Raw genomic sequence first — 14,541 nt, 5'->3', positions numbered from 1 at the left:
GCGTTGGTCTTTATGCAAAGTTAACATCTGCTCCCCCCCCCCCCCAATCCAGGTGGTGTGCTTAGATATCACCCTTTTACCTCCAGTATGAGCTGAACTTCTTTGCATGGTTTGGGCGAGGGTCCCAAATATTTTTGACCAAAAACGAAGCCACATATATCGGTGAGATGATCCATGCCATCCTAAACAGCTCTGCCAGAACCTGACTCAGTAGTGCATTTAGGATTGTTTAGGGACAGGTACCAAACTAACCAGGAAGAACAGTGGTAAAACACGACTTATTTGAAAGGCAATACATTCACCTTGAGAATAATTTGGGGAGAGAAGGCAGAAAGTGAGAAAATAAAATTCTGAGTTCAATTCACAGTTATCTTCACAGTTATCTTTTCACAGTCAGAGTAGTTCAGTAGTGGAATAGGCTGCCTAAGGAGGTGGTGAGCTCCCCCTCACTGGCAGTCTTCAAGCAAAGGTTGGATACACACTTTTCTTGGATGCTTTAGGATGCTTTGGGCTGATCCTGCGTTGAGCAGGGGGTTGGACTAGATGGCCTGAATGGCCCCTTCCAACTCTATGATTCTATGATTAACCTACTTCCTGAAACTATTCTATTGCTGAGTTAATTTACTTTCATAATTTCTACATGAAACAGGGATTTTTGGAAACTTCCACAGAGGAAGATAGCCTTTTCTGTTTTGTGTTCTTTCATGATCTCTGAAAGCAACTGGTTGAGGCTCTGGGCTTCCATGCCCCTGCTTGTGTGGACCTTCCTGAGCCTCTGGTGGGGCACAGGAGTAATGAAAAACAGAAGAGCAAAGGCCCATCGAGTCCAGTATTCTGCTCACACAGAGGCCAACCAGCTGCCTCTGCAAAGTTCACAAAGCAGGATGGATGCAACAGCATCTTTCTGCTCATGTTTTCCACCACTTGATACAAAGAGGTCTCCTGCCTTTGTCCTGAAGGGAGAGGACAGCCATCATGAATCATAGCCATTGATAGCCCTGTCCTACATGGATTTGTCCATAGTGGATAGTAGTCTAGATGGTCCCAAATTCAGTCCCAGAGTCTCTGGTGAAAAGATGATATGAAAGACCTTTGGCCAAGACCTACTTCCAGTCTGAGTAGACAATACTGACTTTGATGGATCAAGGCGCCAGTTAAGTATAAGGCAGCTCCATGCGTTCATGTGGGAGATGGTTCTGTAACCATGGGGTTGGCATAAAAAATGCTGTCTCTCATCATCCTTTGATCAGGGCTCTCTTATGCCCTTGATTGGTGGAACAGTCAGGAGGGCCCTTTATAATACGTTATCGAAAAAATTGGCTATCCAAAGAACTAAACTCTTCTACAAATCTTAGCCATGAAGTACAAAGATTTAAAAGTTCATTTTGCATGGGAATTCAATAAATGAAATCTGTTGACAATATACAACTGATGTGATAAGGAGTACAAGGGAGCAGTTGCTGGTTTTAACTAAAAAGAACACGGAGGATGCTTTTGCAGTCCAGAATCAGGGCTGGCTATGTCTCTTAACTAAAAACTAGTAAAACAAAAACCCCAGAGTAGAAGAATATTAGGGATGGACAAAAGAGCTGCAAGAAAATATGGCTTGTTGTTAATTAGAATCAGTCTTCATTCATATTAAGTCATAGATATGAGAGCTCAGGTGCAAGAAGTACCCTGAAGGGGCACAAAACCCAAGGTAAGATCAGAAGTGAAGATACAGTTCAAAGATGAGGTATATTGGCTGTGGCCAATCGTTAATCATATGTACAAATGGGGAACTGTGAGAAGACATGGGGTAGGGGTGCAAGTCTCTAGGTGGAGCCTGGGGATCCCCCAGAATTACAGGTCATCTCCAAACTACAGTTCTTCTCCGACCTGGTGGAATGAGCTTTTGGAGGAGCTGCAGGCCCTGCAGGAGCTTCTGGCATTCCACAGGGCTTGCAAGATGGAGTTCTTCTGCCAGGTCTATGGTTGAGGCCAGCATGGTGAGGAAGATCTGTTGCCCCCCCCCCCCATGCTAAGAGGGCAAGCGATAGAATCATCTTCTATGCTCCCTCTTCCCACACCTCTATATAGATTATTTTGGGGGCGGGGGGTAGGGGATTGAAGACTGCCATGGTTTTCAGGAATCTGATTTTATTGTATGTTATGTCTGAATGGTTTTATTAGGTTTTAATAGGGTTTATTGGGTTTTTATACAGGCAAATTGTTACCTGCTATGAGCTAGTTTGGGAGTGGCACATAATAAGCATAATAAATAAATAAATAATACAGAGATCAGTTATCCTGGAGAAAATGGCAGCTTTACACTCCACTGAGGTCCTGCCCAGCCTCAAATCCCACCCACTCCCAGCTCCAGCCCCAAAGTCTCCAGGTATTTCCTGACCAAGAGCTGGCAACCCTACATGGGGTCTCATATCCCCACTCTTTCTCTCCCTCTTGTTGTCCTCTTTTTCTCTCCTGTCAGTGCCAGCAGTCTTTCCTCTCGCCCCCACATTCAGATCCCCATCAGTGCCTCCCCTTTCCTTTTCTCCCCATCCACCTATCTAAATCCTTTGGTCAGTCTCTCCCACACCGTGCACACACCCATACACAGCTATTTGAATACATGGGACTTATTTATACTGTCATACTGTTGGTTTATCACCTGTCTAATCTGACAGCAGCCCTTTGGAGTCTTGGGGGAGATGTGTTTCTCATCGCCTACTACCTGATCCTTTTAATTGATTAGTTGGAGATGCCAGGGATTGAACATGGGACCTTCTGCATGTAGAGCAGATGTTGTTCCCCAAGCCATAAACACACCTTTTCCCTCAGGATTTGTAGAAATCTTTAGTTCAACTCTAACATTTTGGAAGTTAATCTACTAATTCCTAGCATATTCCTAGTAATTTTCTTGTTCCACTCCTTGTCTTCAGTGTTCCCTTTCCCTAATTACTATTCTGCCATGGAAGCTCACGGGGGGGGGGGGGATCTTTGGCCAGTTACACCTTCTCAGTCTTGGTTATCTCAGAGGGTTGCGGTGATGACGAAATGGAAGGTAGGAGAATTCCATAGGCTGCCTTGGGTCCCATTGTGGAGAAAGGTGGAATATACCTGAAGGAAGTAAATAATCAATATACCTGAAGATAAGTGGCAGGTAAAAGAATGGAAGGAGAAAAGAAAGTAGGGAAAGGTGAGGACACAGGTTGTCAGCAAAAGGAAACAGGAAACAGTGCCAGGAGGGGGACAGGGAGGAAAGTGAAGTGCTACACAGATCTTTCAGGGCTCCCCAGCTTGCAACTGGGCCACAGGCAGCATCACACAACTCCCCACCCCCACAGCCAAGCACCTGGAACCACACAGCATCTTCCTTCAAGAAGCTGCCAGGAGTAGGGGGGAGGGGCAGGTAAAGATAGGCTGAACAGTCAGTGGGCTGGAGGAAAGGAAACAGGAAAAGGGACTTTCAAAGGAGGCAACCATGCCTCCCTGCAAGTTCCCCACTTGTTATACATGTAAATATCTCATGAAACTCTCTTATGCATACAATAGACTAGAAGGAATACTCACATATATTTCAGAATAAAAAATGGAAAGTGTATATTTTATAGACATGTAAGTATTTTATACACATGTAAGTACATTTATCTTTGAAGTTCTACTCTGCAAGGGGGGAAAAGTTATTTAAGTAATGCTTCAACAACAGAAAATAATATTACCGATAAATAGTGCATTAATGAAACATCAATAGGCATTCTGCATCAGAAAAAATTATTGTGTCTTTATGAAACATCAAAGGAGAAATAGCCTTTAGTTATATTGCAACCTATTTCCATTAAAAAATACTACATGCTTCGTGCACAGAATGGAGAGGTACAGGGAATACTGTATAGTAAACATCTTGGCATGAAAGACCTTTTTTTGTTCAGTGAGTTATTCTTTCCTCTGACCCTTCTCCTGTCTTTTCCTCAACTCGCTTCATGTTGACAATGGCTATTTAGAAGCGCTCAAGTTTAAATCATTGTTTTTTTTTAGTCTTTTAGGCTCCTTCTGCCTCCTAGGAGCTGACATTTTCACTGCCAGATACAAAAAGCCAATATATATTAAAAGGGATCTTGTCAGCACCTTTGGTATAAATGGTTGTAATTGTTTCTGAGAGTACTTATTTGTGCACAGATATATTATTAATAATAGTTGCCATGTGGTAGTTTCTAAAGGTCAGTGTGGTCAGGTTTCTACTAGATACAGCAGTCCATGGAAGTACATTCAATGTCCTGTGTTTTTTAAATAAGTGTCCATATGTATTAAGAGCAGTTAAAATATCAGTACAAAATCAAACAAAAGAAGGATAGCGTCAATGAAATATCATTACTAGTGGAAATTACAAGGCTGTGTTCTAAACAGCTGTTTTCATGACCTCACCAACCCCGATGTTAATAATAAGATAATTATCTTGGGGAACAAGGGAGAAATACAGTGTTACAAAATTCTTCAGACTGAAGTGAAAAAGTAACACACAAAAACATAACTTATTAACGTTGATTATTATAGAACTATCCAGTTGTGTCAAGAGATGCTGAGTTGCAGCCGATTTATAAAGGCCCCACAGGGTTCTAGAGGTAGTTTGTGATGGCCATCCTTTGTATAGCTAGCCTGGAATTTCTTAGTGGCCTCCCATCCAAACACTAGCCAGGGCCGATCCTAATTGGCTTCCAACATCTGACAAGATCAGGCTACTGAGAAAAGACTACTGAGAAAAAAGATACTCAGGCAGAGCACAAAGTTCCACACCCTTTTTCAGCACCAGCATTTGATGCAAGGAAATGTACCAATACACACATTTATTTATTTGTCTTCCGTTCTCCAAGTACAGCATCACAAGAAATCTCTACATCAGAAGGTAACTGAAACGAACTATGGTTTGGATTTTGAAACAATGTTCTAAAAAGATGTGCAGGCTTGTAATGCAATGTGGTTGCCTAGCAATGGCCACAGAGGGCATTCATTTCTTAAAGCTACAGGTGCTGTTTCTATGATTTTTAGGGGGGATAACCCCCAGGGTTGTTGGTGTTGTTTTTAAGATTTCATATTTTTCTTCAAACTTGAGGCCTCTTTCAGGTTTGTAGAAAGATCTGTCTTATTGTTCATGGCTTCAGACTCTGGATTTAAATATAAACAGATCTGGCCAATTTGAATATTAGATATAATGATTATAGTTAATCCTGTTTATCTGAGAAATCAACAATATAGGCATGGATAAATCTGGACATGGAAAGACATTATTTTGTTGAAACTTGTTGCTTGGGAATAGAGCTGGGAACAAACCTCTTCCTAGGTGGTTCAAATATTCCTAGCATGTCTAATGCTTTACTAGAATTCAGTGAAGTTAATAGTGGAATCCTAAACAGAGTTATGGTCTAAGTTAAACTCATGGACACAGGTGCTCTTAGAAAGTTGTAACTCTTTTTAAGATTGTACTGCTCAAGTAGAATAGTTCAGTGATAACAAATCGCATAGGAGTGCACAAACTATTGTATATGCTATGATGAACTGGCTATTATATGGCCCTATTAAAATGGCATAGATAAAACAAAAATTTCACATACACATGAGACCTCTGAGGGACAGCATTTAAAAAAAAAATGTTTTCCAACAAAATATACACCTGAACCAATGCTAATTTTCCTTTCCAGGAAGTCACACAACATATTAGAGAGAATGATTGAGCACAGCATTTTCACAGAGGCATTGGCTTACTGCAAGGATATAAATTTGTACACATGGAAACGTAACAAAGATATGACCCACAACTGCCTTGCAAAGTAGGACAGCCAAAGATGTGACTCATTCTATGTTATAGGTTAGATCCAGCACAGCATTTCTGCAAGCACAAGGACAGTAGAATATGCTATTCTTGTCCCACTTCCTAAAGCAGCCAGAGATCCCCCCCCCCCACACACACACCAATTCTGTTCCAGATAGGATTGCCAGGTCTCCTGTGGCCACCAGCAGGAGATTGGGGGGGGGGGGTGGAGTGGCCAGATCCAAATTCCCCACAGTAGCCTGATATAGCGCTGCCACTGTGGAATAGGTCCAGACATAGTCTTCCATCTATACCATGTGGCTAGTAGCCATTGATGAACCTCCATATGCTATCCAGTCACAATTTCCTGTGGCAGTGGGGAAACATTTTAACCTTCTAGGACATTCAATTGGTGATCTAAGAGTAGCAGTTCTCTCACAAAGGAATTTCAAAGGGAGATTAGAAAGAGAGGCTGCTGAATTGCAATTAATTATGAAGTCCAAGACAAAGCATCTTCCTGGACTGAACTGAGACCTAGGTTTCCTGTCCCATTACCAGTGCTTCATGCCTACTACCCTTCTACATATCACATCTAATCCAATCACACTTACTATTGTCATTTGCCTGCTGATGTCATTTGGTATCTGGAATCACTCCACTTTCCAATATAGATCAGTAGTTCTCAACCTTCCTAATGTCGTGAACCTTTAATGCAGTTCTTCATGTTGTGGTGACCCCCAACCATAAAATTATGCAAGTGTTCTTTCACAGAAATTAAACCAAAACTGACAAATGGCATGAAGATCCATTGTTCATGATTGTATATAAATTGTTTTCCCCCCCGGGATTTCTCAGTTCAGTTCTGTCTCTTGTCTTACCATGCTGATCTTACTCTTTTCCGCTGCTCCAGACAGACCAACGTTCCATCTCGATCTACCCCGCAAGGCTGTTGTGTGGATGGCAACCCCCGGCTAAGCTGCTTGCCCTGCTGCAACCCCTGTGAAAGTGTCATTCGACCCCCAAAGGAGTCCTGACCTCTAGGTTAAGAACCACTGAATATAGATGGACTGACATTCTAGCTGTGTCTGAAGAAATAAGTCATGACTTACAAAAGCTCATATCCTGCCACATATTTAGTTAGTCTCTAAGGTGCTTCTGGACTACTGCTCTTACTCTGTGCAGAGTTCCACTAAACCAGTTGGTTTGTTTTCCATGCTGTGTCTGAATTCCCCTTCCTGCTTTTTTCTTAAATTCTTCCTTACCCAACTTACCTTCAGATTTTCCATTATATTCTCATGATACCCTAAACTGTTTATCCTGCGGAGTGAGAGTATCAAGCACTAGCAGCAGGGCCCATGGTTTTAAACATAGATAACATGTCATCTTTGTCAGATGAAATTAGAAGGCCAGATAAAGAAAGGAAGAGAGCCACTCTGTGGGCTCAAAAGGGAAAAAGGAATATCGACATGGTGTGTTACTCTAACCAGACGAGAGGTTCTGTCAAGCACAATAAAAGCTGGCTAATGACCAGGCTAAATCACACATTGTTTTATCTGTCTTTTCAAACCCGGTATTCTTTTAGCACTTGACACAGCCTTGAGGGTAACTTGGCTTTAGCTCCCTGATCAATAAGGAGACACACTGACTGCAGTGTTATAAACCTAATTATTTTTTTTCTAGAAATTTGTCCCCAACTAAAAGGCATCTGACAAATTATCTTCCTCATCCCTTGAGGTTAGAGGAATCCAGTCATTACATGCAAATTGTATTTATATTGACTATTTGCACTGCTCTTTGCAACATTTTTGGCATTTAACCGACTAAGCACCAAGCAGTAAATGCCACCTTGTAGGCATAGTGGAAGTTCAGGTGGATGCAACCAAAGCCCTATGTTTCAAATATGATTACAATCAGGTCTGCCTGATGACCTGTGTTTGAACATACACATTAAGAAAGATAATGATAAAAGCTGCATCAGAGTTAGGTATCAGCTGTATCCGTGAGCACCCCTTTAGATACCTTTATGATGCATGTGGCTCAACTGTGTATTGGGCAAGACTAGGAAGGGAAAACCGTCATCTGTACTCCTCTGGGGGATGAACTTTGAAAGGAAAATGTCATCTCCTGCCTTTAGCCAATAAATGTTTCTCAAAAGGAGACAGAAACGTACAAAGTAAACTTTCCCTGAGCATAAAAAAAGGCAGAATGTGCTGTGGCAACTTTAAAATGAACTGATTTATCTTGGCGTGAGTTTCTGCGGGCAAGAGAGTAGTTGATCAGAGGCATTAAACACACTGAGAAGGCAGTGCTCGTACATAGAGTGAGGAACTGTAAAAGAGTGACCACATAAGAACATAGGAAGGCACCCATCATGCCCCCTCTCTTGCTTCCACCGCATTAGTTGGGAAAGATACTACCCTTTGTGATAATACCACACACACCTGTAGCCCCCACCGCGAAGTGCGGCAGAACCTCTCCAGCTGCCTCATGTGGAGGCAATAATCTGGAGTGGATATAGGGTCCAGTGGGAAAAATCTTCCCACATGAGGACCCAGGAAGTGGCAGGACAAAGTGCCCCATTGCAAACACCTGGCACCAGCTTGGCCCAAGCACCACCATGCAGAACAGGTCAGAGAGAATGTTCTTTTGAGACCTAGAAGGGGAGAATAAATATATGTAAAGGCGAGTCTTTAATGAAGAACTGTCACCACCGTAAAGAAACTATAGGTCCCTATAGCCTTTATAGGAACTATATTGCTTAAAATGTATAAAAGAAATCTATTATGCCTGTTAGAAATAACATTGATTTGTTGGGGGAAGGGCAGTAGTTTTGCAACACCCTAAACAAAGATGTACTTAGAAACTCAGGAAAAGGTTAGTTACTCATTCAGCTCCCTACCTTTGAAGAACTGTGGATTAGGCCAGTCATGAAAATACTTGCATATATGCCGTATTAAAGGCAAGTCTTGTACTTTCTCATTTATGGTAATTTCTGCACATTAAGAGAGGTACTAGCAGAATGGGATCTTTTTCTCCCTTCCAGGGGTTCTGTGAATTCTAAACAGACTTCAGAAATGTAAGGATCTCTCCAGGAATAAAAGGAACAATCTGATGCTGATTCATGATGAGCAAATGCAAGGTGATCTGACAACTGACTGGAAATGTCTGTGTTTTGTTGTATCAATAAAAGTTCCTATGAAGCTCTTAAGGACAATAAATTACTGCAAATGGAACACTGTCCCCAGCACGTACAAGTCATTTTCCTCTTCCAGACATTCTCAGATTAGGTTTGAATTGCTATCAGAAAATCCTAAATGTTTATTTGGAATGGGTAAAGTTTCTAAGCCAGTTGTTTAGGACGCGTATATAGTACTCCTGTAGTTTACACAGGTACACGCCAAGAGCACAAACACATTCCACATGGTGTAATTTTTGAAAAGATGATAGAGCTTTTTACTGCCAGGAATATTAACTGGACCTATATCATGTACATCCTTAACCGCTGTTGCTCTTAAATAAAACAGAAAGGCCAGAACAGGCGGCACCTGTCCAGACGTGTCCGGATTTCACTTCCAGTCTGCAGCCCAATCAGGACGTCCGCAGTAGTTCAGAGATGAGTTGTCATTCAGGGAGCTGTCTCCAGGTCCATATTGGAGTTTAACAACCCGGACATTTAGCTGGGAAATTATACCTAATTATTTATTTTCAGCCTGATTCCTGTACAATTTAGGACCAAACAAGATGGGAACTGTGAAATACATGACTGGGTCTCCTGAGCAGTCATATTGGTAAATAGCGATGGGGTGAAATTTCAGACTAGAGTTACAATACAGAGGAAGTACTTTCTCTTATGTTATTTTTTCCAGTGCAAAATGGCCCTCGGGATTTCTATCTATATCCCTGGGCTGGCATGTCTATAGAGAATGATTTGATTAAGCAATTAATAGCTGAAAGTCTATGTACACACATGTCTTGGTGGAAACTGATTGAATCTGTTTCAGAAACAACACCCAACCTGGACAGCCCAGGCAAGCCTGATCCCGTCAGATCTCAGAAGCTAGTCAGAGTCAGTCCCGGCTAACACTTAGAAAAGCGAACTCCAAGATATAGCAGGGATGTGACACAGGGGCAGACAATGGCAAACCACTTCCAAACATCTCTTGCCTGGTCTGGCTGCCAGACAATTTGAGGATCTCCCGACTCTTATTACACACATGCCATATAATAAATACATATTTCAAAACCATATAGATCCCAGATAAAATAATCATTCTTTAATAGATTTAAAACATACTATCAACAAGAAAGCAGTCTCATGAAAATTCATAAAAGATCAAATGTGTTTTGATTGAACTTTTCCATTGTCTCTAATACATAAATACTCTATTACTTCATATGAATACCCATAAAGATACAATAAGAATACAAAGGGAAATATCCTTATCCATTGTTCCTCTTAATATTTGTGAAACAGCCTGGAGGGTGGAATGTGTCTGGGGTGTCCGAGTTGGAATAGGGCCAATCAGGGTGCAGCCAGCAAAGCTGGCCACTCCCCAATTGGCCCTGCACCTACACCTCCCACCCTCCCTCTCTGGACGCTAGCCACTTTTCTCTCAGACGCTGCCGGACCCAGCACAAGAGAGAGACACAGAGAGCCCTGCCAAACTGCTAATTAGCCTTGATTCCCTGCTAGGGCTCCTGCGAGGGAGAGAGAGAGAGAGTCAGAGAAAGCTGCCACAAATGAGCCCTGCTTACCTCCTATGGCTCCTGCTGCGAGGAGGGGAGAGATCTGCTCCTGTCGGTGTCCCCTGGGTCCTAATGCCCACTGTATTCCTGGTTGCAATGGGCTTTCTTGCTAGTCATACCATAAACCAAGCGTCAGTATCGCACTGAATTCTACCCTTTCAATTATTTTTACAGGCCTTTCTGGAGACCATCACATATTGTTTCCACTGAGAAAAAAAACAGCTGACTTGTTAAGAGGCTTGTACCAATGGATTCCAGTGGGTTGACAAAAAGTTACGGATAATACATCTAATTCTTTTTAAGCATTGAAATTAATAGGAGTGGGGGGAAATAATTCCATGAGCACTTGAACTTCATGTATATACTTTAAGAGCTACAAATCCAAAAAGGCCTGCATCCAAAAAGAAAATGAAGCCAATCTAAATGGATATAATCCCTGAAAGATCTTCATGCTGAAGAAGAATTTTTTCAGTGGGGGTTCAATTTAGAGAACTTTCTTGCTGCAGAGCACTGAAAGAGACAACACATCACTTGTTTGTTACCTTTTGGAGTCTGTGATTCAACCTTTTTCGAAGCAGGCACTTACGCCTGGAGAACAATTGCATTTTCCAGCTACTCAGTATGAATAATCCAGCTCCAGGCATCTGTTTTGTACTTACAAAGGACAATTCCCTTTTACTTACATGGGTCTCTCAAAAGGGCATCCTACGTGATAGTTCATTGATTGTGACATGCTGATCTGCTAGTCTGATGATGTCACTTATCATGACTCCATACTTTTGAAGCATTTTTTCCGATACAAAATCAAAATCATAGAATAATCTAAACCAAACACCTTGTCCTGGTGCAATCTATCCCCAATAGAAACAGGAGAATCCGCTTCTATGAATGGGCACGTAGATGACTAATTGGGAACTCAATTTAGGATGGAGAAGATATTCAAAATATAAAAATAGGCATGCAGAGCAGGAGGTGGGCAAAGTGCAATGGGGGAAAATGTACAATGTTTTGAAATATCAAATAGATTTATTTGGTGTTCTCACATTACTTTAGTTTTTAAAGCGATGGATAAGAAAGGATTAAAAACCAACCACAAACAATGTTTTGTCTAAGAGCTGCTCAGCACCTCTTAACATGCCTGTATACCTAAGAAGTCCAGTGCTGTGTAGTGGCTAGGGTGATGCAAGGACTCTAGCAGGGGTGTCTAACTCATTTGTCATGAGGGCAGGATCTGACTGAAGTGTTACTTTATTGGGCTGGGCCACACGTGCCATAAAATGCAATGCCAGGTATCTCAGATATAAACTTTATAAATGATATGGGCAAGCCCAATATTATTTTTACTCAAAATACAAACCAAATTAATTACTATGATTTCTAGGAGTGAAAGCTATTGATTTACTCGGGGACCCACAAAATCCCTAATAAATATATTGAATCGTATGCAAGATTAGTTTTTCCCCAAGGAATACCATAAAAGTGGGGTGTATCTTACAGTTTCATACAATTAGTTACATTTTGTACATATAGCACCTTTAGAAGAAAAGTTATCTTTCACCACTGCTCCATATACCCAGCCTTAGCAGGCAAGCATGGCTATGATCCATCTCCCACTCCTTGTTCCCTCTCTTCCCTCATCCTACCTCTGAGAATCTTGAGGAGGTACATCAGACTTCCCTCTCCAACACCCCTTTCCCAGCAACAACAACACCCCTGTATGTTGGTCCAGGCTGAGCGACCACCCCTAGGTGACCCAAATGGTAGTGTCGTGGGGTCTGAATGTGGTTCTGTATGATCCCCCCATTCCCAGTTCTAATCCCTCCTGCACTTTCTAAAGAATTGGTGAGGCTGAGGAGAAGGCCTGACAGAGAGGCTGTTTCCCAAACCTACTCAGGAGTGTTTTTTGAGTCCTCCTGCAACATCTTTTCCTTCATGGGAGGTGGAGGGGGGAAGGTTGCCATCCCCACTCACCCTGACATTCAATCTGCCTCCCAGCTCACCACAGTGGTGCCCCCTTTCTCCTTCACTCCACTTGCTTCAGAGGCTGGGATGTCTTTCCCCTCAGAGTGGCATGCACAAGACAACCCCATTGTCTTCCAATCTATGCACCCTCCTTTTCCTCTCCCCTCTGCTGGACTGGTCACTTTATCAGCAACTCTGTTGCCTTTATGATATCTGGCTCATTACATTCATATGTATTACAAATATGTTTCCTGCATTCTGCAGCGGGTTGGACTAGATGACACTTGATATCCCTTCCAACTCTATGATACTATGATTCTACATTGATGCTTTCTGTGCTGATAAGTAGTGATAATTTTAAATATTCTGCTCCTAGGATCCCTGAACTGGGTTAAAGACTTGCTATATATTTTTAAAATAAAGAAGTAACCCTCAAAAGTCCTCTTGAACACATAATATCAGTATGAATCCCCTCCTTGTAAATGAAAAGGAGAAAGGGTAGATAATAAAAGGCAAATTAGAGATAAAAGATGACTTTGCAAGCAGTGCATACTCACTTTGCTCATGGTCCACTTTGTTCTCTTGGCAGGCAGCAAGCTTCAAAGAGTGAACCTGAACAGTGGATCATTTCAACATCCATAGCAACTAAATCAAATAACCTAGAGCTCTTCAAAAGCCAAAGAGGATCCAGATGAAATCACACTCACAGGCCCAGGTTTATTTCATGCTAACATCACTGACAGGAGCTCTGCCATGACCAGATGGAATCCCAATTCAGGTAAAATCACTGGTGCATGTTGGTAGAATTTTACAAATACAACATAATACAAATCACTGCGCATATTAAAAAATGTGGGCAGATTCCCGCCTGTGAATAATCCTTCCCTATCCTAATTATTTAAGGATTAATTTTGAGGAACTGGCAATCAGAGAATAGTGGATCAGATAGTTCAGAAGTCTGTAACATACAACTCTAAGGCCAGATGTGGCTACTATGAAACAAAATAAATTTCTTCAAAAGAAAACCAAATATAAATTAAGCTGCATTGGAAGGATAGGTGAAAAGCTAAAATAAGCAGTACATGAAGGGAACGGCAGGCATATATATATGAAATATATTTTTGAATATAGAAGACGAAGAAGAAGAGTTGGTTCTTATATGCTGCTTTTCTCTACCCGAAAGAGGCTCAAAGCGGCTTACAGTTCCCATTCCTCTCCCCACAACAGACACCCTGTGGGGTGGGTGAGGCTGAGAGAGCACTGAGATCACTGCTCAGTCAGAACAGTTTTATCAGTGCCGTGGCGAGCCCAAGGTCACCCAGCTGGTTGCATGTGGGGGAGCGCAGAATCGAACCTGGCATGCCAGATTAGAAGTCCGCACTCCTAACCACTACACCAAACTGGCTCTACATTGAATAAATATATGAAATATATTTTTGTAAATATATTTTAATATATTTATATATATTTGGAATATATATTTTTTAATTATATATATTTGGATTAAAGGTCTTCTTGCCCGGACCTGGATGGTCAGGTCAATCTTGGTTGCCAAGCAGAGTTAGCCCTGGTTAGAATTTGTAAGGCCACTAAGAAAGTCCAGGGTTGTTATGAAGAATAGGGATGAGCATGAACTAAAGCTCATCATGAATTTCAACCAGTTTGTTGTACACAAGGAAAAGTTTGAAAACTGAAGAACCACCATGAACTTCCACAAATTTTGGCACAGTTCTTGGTTGTTCTTCATGAAAAACAGCTGTTGGATTTCAATGACTCTGAACCATTTAAACCCTATTTTCCACTCCCAGCCATTTAAACCCCTGCTTTCTGCTCTCTGTGATTTAGATTTAGATTTATTTTGATAAATACAAGCCAGCTACAAAACCCAAACAACTTTCAAAATCATAAACTAGCAAAACATGACAATGTACAAATGTCCACCAATAAAAACAATAAATATATCAGGATTATCCAAGGCAAATTTCCAATAACACATTTTTTGTACTTTGCATGCTGTGGCACAGTATTTGGCTATTTGTTTGGTAACC

Source organism: Paroedura picta, chromosome 8 (assembly GCF_049243985.1).
Source record: "Paroedura picta isolate Pp20150507F chromosome 8, Ppicta_v3.0, whole genome shotgun sequence".
NCBI lineage: Eukaryota > Metazoa > Chordata > Lepidosauria > Squamata > Gekkonidae > Paroedura > Paroedura picta.
The sequence above is the reverse complement of the archived record's forward strand: the minus strand, read 5'-3'. Positions refer to the sequence as shown.